This window comes from Marmota marmota, unplaced genomic scaffold (genome assembly GCF_001458135.2).
Source record: "Marmota marmota marmota unplaced genomic scaffold, marMar, whole genome shotgun sequence".
NCBI classification, from domain to species: Eukaryota; Metazoa; Chordata; class Mammalia; order Rodentia; family Sciuridae; genus Marmota; species Marmota marmota.
This window is the reverse complement of record NW_025999968.1, coordinates 61,006,268-61,014,376: the sequence shown is the minus strand read 5'-3', so window position 1 is coordinate 61,014,376 and position 8,109 is coordinate 61,006,268. Positions and strand designations below refer to the sequence as shown.

Genomic DNA, 8,109 nt, shown 5'->3' with positions numbered 1-8,109 from the left:
TTGGTTTCTGAGGCTCAGTGTCAGGTCACCTAATGCTCGGCCACCCTGGACAGCCTTTGTTTCTTTTCCCAGTGTCCAGTCATGCTGGATGTGTTAGCCTGCCGGGGCTGTGGTAACAAAGCCCCTCAAAGCGAGAAGCTTCAGTGACAGAGTCACACCGTCTCGTGGTGCTGGAGGCTGGAGCCTGGGGCCTGGGGTCTGCGGCCTGTTCCTTCTGAGGGGATCCACTCCAGCCCTCTCCCAGCCTCTGGTAGCCTGAGTGGTCCCTGGACTTAGATGGCGGCTCCCTGTGTGTCTACCTCGCCTTCCTGATGTTCATGTCAATGTCCAAATTTCTTGTTTTTATAGAGAAACAGTCATGGCCACCTCTAATAACTCCAACTAACCCGGCTTATTTTCCAGGTAAAGACCCTATTTCCAAACAAGGTCATGCTCTCAGGTGCTGGAGGTCAGGACCTCAACATCTTTTGTGGGGATACAAGGTAACCCATAGCATTGGCAAATGGCCCAGGCCATTCTTCTGGGGCAGGCTTGGGAGAAGGGTCACCATATACCTTGTGGCCTTGCTCTAAGACCCCTCCCCAAGGGACCTGGACTCCATTCTCATTGAGGGTCTGTGGGTCCCACATCAACCCTGGCTCCAAAGCCTGGGGCCACTGGACTTCTGAAGGATGCTGTGGGCCCCTTCAGTCTGTCTTTCTTTTTTAGATCCCACTTTATTATTTAAATTAATGGGAAAATAAAACTCATACCTATTTGTGGTATGCAATGATGTTCCAGCGCAGGCGTGTACCTTACGGAATGGCTAACTCAGTGTTTAACGTACGGGTCTGTGCAAGTGCATATATTATTTTGTGCAGTGAAAGCACTTAAAGTTTGCTCTTATTATTCAAATACACAGTATGTTGCTATAAACACTGTCTCCAAGATGGACACTGGCTCTCTTGAACTAGTTCCTCTGGTCTAACTGGAACTGTGTGTCCTTTGATGCCTCCCCAAGCCCACATCCAGCCCGGATAACACCACCCCACCGGCTGCTTCCAGGAGTCCATATCTAAGACAAGCAGGATTTGTCTTTCTGTGTTCAACTCAACTCACTCAACATAATGTATTCCCGCTCTGTCTGTGTGGTCACAAATAATAGGATGTCCTTCTGGTTTAGGGCTCAACAGTAGGTACTGCGTGTGCCGTGTCCACTCGTCCCTCCGTGGGCCCCACTCCCTGCAGCCTCTGCCCTGTATCCCACGGCCTGCCTGACTGAAGGCTTAGGCAGGGGAATGTGGGCAGGGGGGGTGGGGTTCACCTCATGCAGGGCTGGAGAAGATTCCATTGTTCAACATTTCAGGGTGATATTTCTGTCTATATACCCCACCCAATGCCTCCAAGTTTCCCTTGGGGTAAGGAACTGGGGGTGGTGCACAGTGGTCAGCCTGCAGACCTAGGAGACACCCCTCCACCTACTGTTCCAGTAACCCTGTGTGTCCAAGGTGAAGGCTGCTTGAATGGGAGCCCCTGGGCTGGGCCAGGCTCCCTCGGTGAAGGGCCTTGGGTGCCTCGCTCACATACACATTTGCCATGGAGATGTCCAGCAGGACAAAGCAAGTGGACAGAAGGTGCAGGTGAAGGTCCAAAGCCTTGGGGCTGAGCAGAGGGCGGAACAGGCTTGTTCTTCCCCTTAGCATCTCATCCAGCCTCAGTGACCCTCCCTCAGACCTGGACTCTCCACATGTCCAAGAATCACTCCTTTGTCCATCCTGAAAGGACTAGGTCAGCTGGATGGGGCTCTTCCTCCCAAGGCATCCTGGAGTGGGGCTTGATGCCACTGGGCCCTCTTTGGCCATGTGTCCCTATGAACCAGCTCAGTGAGAGCAAGGTGTGGGAGGGACCCGGATCAAGGTCTTGTTGGAGGAGACTCATGGGATAAGACAGGGACTTTCCTGCAGAATGAAAATTCCTCAGGAAACCTGGAATGGAACCACCATTTGACCCAGCTGTCCCCCTCCTCGGTTTATACCCAAAGGACTTAAAATCAGCATAACACAGTGATGCAGCCACATCAGTGTTTATAGCAGCTCAGTTCACAATAGCTAAACTGTGGAACCATCCTAGGTGACCTACAACAGATGAATGGGTAAAGAAAATGTGGTGTATACACACAATGGAGAATTACTCAGCCTTAGAGAAGAATGAGATTATGGCATTTGCAGGTAAGTGGGTGGTCCCAGTCCCCAGTAGAGAACATCATGCTAAGTGACCTAACCCAATCCCAAAAAGCCAAAGGCCGAATGTTTTCTCTGATAAGCAGATGCTGATCCATAGTGGGGCAGGGGGAGAGGGTAGGGAAGAGTGAAGGAACTTTGGCTTGTGCAGAGGCGAGGGAGGGGAGGGGTGGCAGTGGGGATGGGAAGGACCGTAGAATGAGGCAGACATTGTTACCCTACGTACCTGTGTCACTACTGGAGTGACTGACCATGCACAGCCAGAGGACGGAGAAGATGTGTTCCTTTGTGTACAGTGTGTCAAAATGCATTCTACTGTCCTGTATAACTAGTTAGAACAAGTTAAAAAAAATAGAAGGGGGGGGGTAAAAAAGAGAGGGACTTTCTGAATCTTGAATCCCTGCCCCTAGATGACCGTCCACACAGTGTTCTCCATAACAGCACACCCGCTGACCGGCTTCAGCGCGTCTCAGGAACAGCTTGTGATTGGTGGAGATTGTTGGCATGGAGGGCTGGGGACCCTCCTTAGGCAAACGCTATCTCACACTCTAAGCAAATAGGCCTGCGGTATAAAGGTGAGAACTCGGACAGGTTTCTATCCCTGACTCGTGGTCTGCTCTGGGCCGAGAGGAGGTAAAGTGGCCATGGGGCACAAGGTGACCTGCATCCTGCTCATGGTTCTCATGCTGGCCCTCAGCACCCTGACAGAGAACCCTGGAGGTAAGCCCTCCTGCTTCCTGGTGGGCATGAGAACCTGCGGGAGCCACAGTTACACTCTGCTTCGTTCCCCGCCTGTGCCAGCCACTGGTCCAGCCCCTGCAAGTACAGCCCGTAGCAGGATGGGCAGAGGCAGGTGGGGACCAGCTGTGGAGGCAGGCTCCCGAGGCCCGCGAGGAGGGTCATGGGAAGGAGCTCCCTGGCCATCAGTCTTTCAGAATCGACCCCCAGGTCCCTGGACTTGATGGCTGCAGGCTGGGGGAGAAGAGCCCCTTTCCTAGGGGTGCGCACCCCTGCTCCCCTGTGCTGTCCGCTCTGCTCAGCGGGCCCAAGCTCTCCCTGAGAGTGCAGGGGGAAGGGGTCTACCAGGTCCCAAGGCCTCGTTGGTCTCCAAATTTGGACACTGACATGTACATCAGGAAGGCGCGGTAGACACACAGGGAGCCCGCTGGAAACAGTGCTCTGCCTGTGGCAGTCTGGTGGACGTGCGTCCTCAGCTAGGAGGAGCTGCAGAAGGCCACTGACCGTGGTCAGATCCATAGCAGAAAGTATTTTCCAAAATTTCTAAGTCAAGGACCTCCACAGAGATTACGGAGGAGCTAGGGAGGCTCTGCTCCCCTCTGGGCCCCTTCCAGGTCCCTCTTGATGCCTGTGGGCTGGGGCCGGGTGGAAGGGGTAGTGTAGGGCAGCAGGAAAGAGGAAGGGTATGGTTTGGGGCCCCCAGAGTCATGGCAGGGAGCGGGTCGGCTTCTAAACCTGAGGGAGGAAATGGCGGGGGAGGGTCCCAGGCTGCTTGGCTCTTCCCCTCCCAGTCCCCAGCTCAGCCTGCTACGTGGTCTGGCAGCCCCCACCCTTGCCCCCTGTCTTGGGGCTCAGGGCTCATCTTGAATTCTGGGGTCCACAGTCCTGTGGTAGCACAAATCTAGAAGGCCGTAATGGCACATCTGGCCCTCAACAGGGAGCACTGCCGTTAGTTCGCTCGTGTGACCACACTCTGCTGGGCAGGACAGGCCTGTAGAGCGCAGGGGCCAGGTTGGGAGACCTTAAACTTCTGTTTGGGGACCCAGCTGGAGGCAGCAGGTTACCTGGCCAGGTGGCCCTCTTGCCCTGGGGCTGTTGCTCCTCCCTTGCTGTGGGCTTCCTCTAGACCTCCGGCTGCCCTGTGGAGTGGACAATGGTCACCTTAGATTCATGATGGGAGTCACACCTGGGAAGGCTGATGTCTTTGCTGCAAAGCCAGGAGCCCTCTTTAAGAAAGCTGGTGACACCTCCACACGTGGAAACAGATCAGGAGGGCAGCCCCTACAGAACCCCAGACACCCCACGGCACTGCTGAGCGCCTGCTCTACCTGAGCCCCAACACAGAGACACACGGCTCCAATCCCTCTTCCACCGCCTGCTGCAGTCTGACGGCCACCAGATCCCTTACACACCCAGACCATGGTCTGGCTCAGGCCTGGCTGGCCTCACACCCAGGCCATCTGGCAGCTCTTAGCTGCCCCCAGGAACCTCCCCAACCTCCCCCATGAGCCTCCCTCTGGAGCACTTTCACCACGGCCCTGTTTCAAGCTGTCCCCGGGATCTGTCACCCAGCCCTCGTCCAGCTCCTCCCAGCTCCCACCCCTCCACCTCACCTGCCCCTAGACCGGCAGCTCCTCGGCTCCAGGCTGCTCCACATCTGCTCAGCCTCCTCCGTTAGGAAGCTCTTCCTGTTTTGTTCAACCTGCCTGCCATGGCCTTCCTGGCCAGCCCCACTGTCCCCACACTCCCCTGAGCACAGTGGTGGTGGCTCTGTGTTGTCATCCATCTCCATGGACTTCTCCATCAGGCTCCGAACAGCAGCTCTAGTTACAGTTCTGGATCCCATCACCTGGCCTGGTGTGTTTCTTGCACACATGAACAGTGCTCAGTAAATGCTTATTTATCAGGGGAGTGAGGCTCAACAATCCTTTGCTGGGATTAAGGAGCGAGTGGTTAAGTCACCAGGCAGGTGCGGTGTTGGCAGGCGGGGTCCACGGCTTTCTCTGTGCGCCCCCCACCCCCGTGTTTTCCCACCAGGAAAACAGACCCCACCTCCCTTTCAGACCCAGAAGCAGGCTCAGCATCAGCCTCACCAGATGCTTCCTTCCTTGGAGAAGGAGGCCAGGGTGTGTGTGTGTGTGTGTGTGTGTGTGTGTGTGTGTATGATAGTAGGGGGGACTGGCTCACGACTTACGGCTGCTTCTTGCCCTTCCTGCACTGGTAGGGAAGAAGTGTGAGATGGAAGTTTACGAAAGGATGAATTGTGGCTTCCCTGGGGTCACGGCCGATGACTGTAAGAAAAGAGACTGCTGCTTTGCAGACAGCCCTCTGGGGTACCCCTGGTGCTTCGACCCTCGGTCCGCCAACAAGACAGGAAGTGGGAACGATACAGAAGGTACTCCATCAGGTCTGAGGTGGAGAGTTCAGAGTAGTGAGAACAACCCCGTGGGCCCCCGGGGACTTCCCAGCATCGAGGGCCGTGCTCTGCCTAGCTGGGGCCCTGGGATGGGGGGAGCTGGCTCTGCCTGCAAAGGCTGGACTCAAGTCCAGCACGGAGAGTCAGGCTGAAAGGCTGTCCTTACCGGGACCTTCGTCACCTCTCAAACCAAACCCGGGGAAGATTCAATCCACGTAACATGTTTTGCTCACTTGGGTGGAGGTGGCGGGAATGAGCATGGAAATAGGAAGGCAGTCATGGTCTCTAAGGAATTTTCCTGTTGATATTCTAAGGAAAAACTCTGCAGTTGTTTGAAGTGAAAGAGAATACTTGTTCTCCCTAATGCCTCTCCCACCCGACAGCAGACGAGTATTTCTTCTAGACGCTCTTCCTGTCGACCGCCCAGCTTGCCCCACTGCGCTGCACCTGGTGGCCCCTCCGCCTGCCTCCCCGCAGACTCGACCACTCTGACTTCAGTACTTAAAATCGGCCTAAAATTAAAAGAGATGAGCGTTATTCTCTGCTTTTTGGTTTTCTTTTCTTTCTTAAAACAAAACAAAACAGAAAACCACACACACACACACACACACACACACACACACCCACACACACACACACACACCCACACACACACACAATGCGTTTCTGTCTTTGAAAGTGGAGTGCAGCGTTTTCACTGCTGGTTTTTCCACCCGGATTGCAGACTAGCTGCAAGGCAGAAGATGGAGGCTGGGGGACAGGAGGGGTCCCCATGCTGGTGGCGGCTCCTTGGCTGCTGGCATCAGTGTACATGCAAGGACTGCAGATTTCAGGCTCAGTCCGGGAGCCCTCAACGGTTTCAAGAAGAAGTCTGAGCCCTGTCTTGTGAGGTCGAGAAGCCGCTCTGAGCTCGGGCGCTCTCTGGAAACCCTCACTGTGCTGCCCTAACCACCCAGGGGTCAAAACGCCGTCCACTCCCTTTACTTCCCCGATGGAAACTGTCTTAGGAGATCAAACCTGACGGCAAGTCCCATGTGCCCACGATAAGGATGCAGAGACGGCAGGAGCTGATACCTTGAGGCCTCCACCCCTGGGCATCTGAACAAACTGGAAAACTGAAGCCCAGAGTCATCTTGTCACCTTATTACGATCATAGGCCAGATAAAAGGAAACAGAGCCAACTGGGGCTCCCGACCAGACGCCACCCCACATGGCCTTGCTCAAGGAGCAGAATGGGTGGGGGACAGAGCACAGGTGCTGCCGGCTCCCTGGCCCCTCTTTGAGGTTAGGAGAGGTCCCTCCAGGCAGCTGGATTCCTCCCCTACTTGAGTCTCCCAGGTGCCCTTGGGCTGTGTATGACCTGAACCAAAGCACCTGGAGGTTCAGGGGCCCAGGAAACCTCTCCCTTTCTGCAGTCAGCTGGTTCCCAAGAGGAAGAGGCTGGCGCTGGGCACCCTGAGACCAGTTCTTCCAAATTAACTAGTCAGGTCAGCCAGTCCCCAAACCCCCGGCCACCAGTCAAAGGAGTGAAGAGGACCAGAAGCCAGCAGCGGGATGGGAGGGACTGCACCGGCACATAACAGCGTAGCAGCCCCTCGGTGTTCATGGGGTGCTGGTTCCAGGACCCCCATGGATGCCAAAAATCTGTGGGTGCTCCAGGGCCTCATACGTAGTTGTGCACACTCTCTGGTGGATGACGGGACAGTCTGCTGGCTGAGGCCCATGCCTTCTTCTCCCCACTCGTCCTCAGGGCTAGGGAGGTGGCTTTCCCAATGACAGCTCACAACTGGCCTGTATCCTGGGTGCCCACCCTCCTCTTCTTCCCTTCTGTCTTGTCTCCCTTCCACTCGGAAGAACGAACAGGGAAAGAACTCACTTTCCAACTTCTCTTTCAGCTAGAGGTGGCCACGTGACTATGGTGGCCATGAGACACAGGTAGCATCTTGAAGATTTCCAGGAAAGACCTTTTCTCCCTGATAAAAGCCTGCACACCCCTGAGCTGCTAATCTGAGTTCCCACCACCACCTCGATTCTGAGCGAAGTGAACCTGGTATCCTTTCTTGCAGGTCAACTGCTGCTGTTGCCCACCTATTCCCAAGTGCTCTCACCTGAGGTGAGAGTCGTGGGGGTGAGTCCTCCAGGCGGGTCTCTGTTAGGTGGTCTAGGCAATCTGCTCCTCACGCCCAGTGCTCACTGGAAAGTCTCACTGCAGTCTACATGTGTCCCTCTCGACCCCCATACAGCCCCACTACAGGTTGAAAGAAGGGTCAAGTGAAAGTGTCACTTACCGTTGGCACCATCAGCTCTGATGCAAGTGATGTCTCCTCCGTGGCTTGATCTCCAATCTGCAGGTGAAAGACACATGCAGGCACAGAGGTCAGGTCACATCAGATGCTCAGGAAGTAGCAGCTCCCAGAACTGAGGGTGTTAATGAAGTCGAAGCCTTGGGCAGCCAAGATGAGATGGGGCAAGAAGGCTGAGGTCCTGCCGAGTCTGTGATGTCTTGGGTGGGAGGCAGGTTTTGGCAGGATGTGCACCTTAAGGTAGCCCTGTTTATGCCCCTGCTTTCTTCAGAGCTTACCAAGGGACTTTCCTGCAGCCTCTAAGTGTGCAGATTCTCAGCTGGGCCTGCTGTGTGAGGCCCTCAGGCAGCACCCCCCAGGTGAGCACAAGCCCACCCAGGGCCCATGAGTGCCCCGCACCATGCACCGTCCCAGTGCCCAGAGCAGAAGACCC

At 55.4% G+C, this 8,109-nt stretch overlaps 1 long non-coding RNA gene across 1 annotated transcript; it reads right to left on the bottom strand.

Annotated features, from left to right (window-relative positions):
* Nucleotides 1-2,769: 2,769 nt before the first annotated feature.
* Nucleotides 2,770-7,886, bottom strand: LOC125616976. The gene is made up of 3 exons (XR_007347820.1): nt 7,662-7,886; nt 4,571-5,885; nt 2,770-4,096 (listed from the first exon to the last, which is right to left on the bottom strand). It is a non-coding gene; the product is annotated as an uncharacterized LOC125616976 (long non-coding RNA).
* Nucleotides 7,887-8,109: the final 223 nt, after the last annotated feature.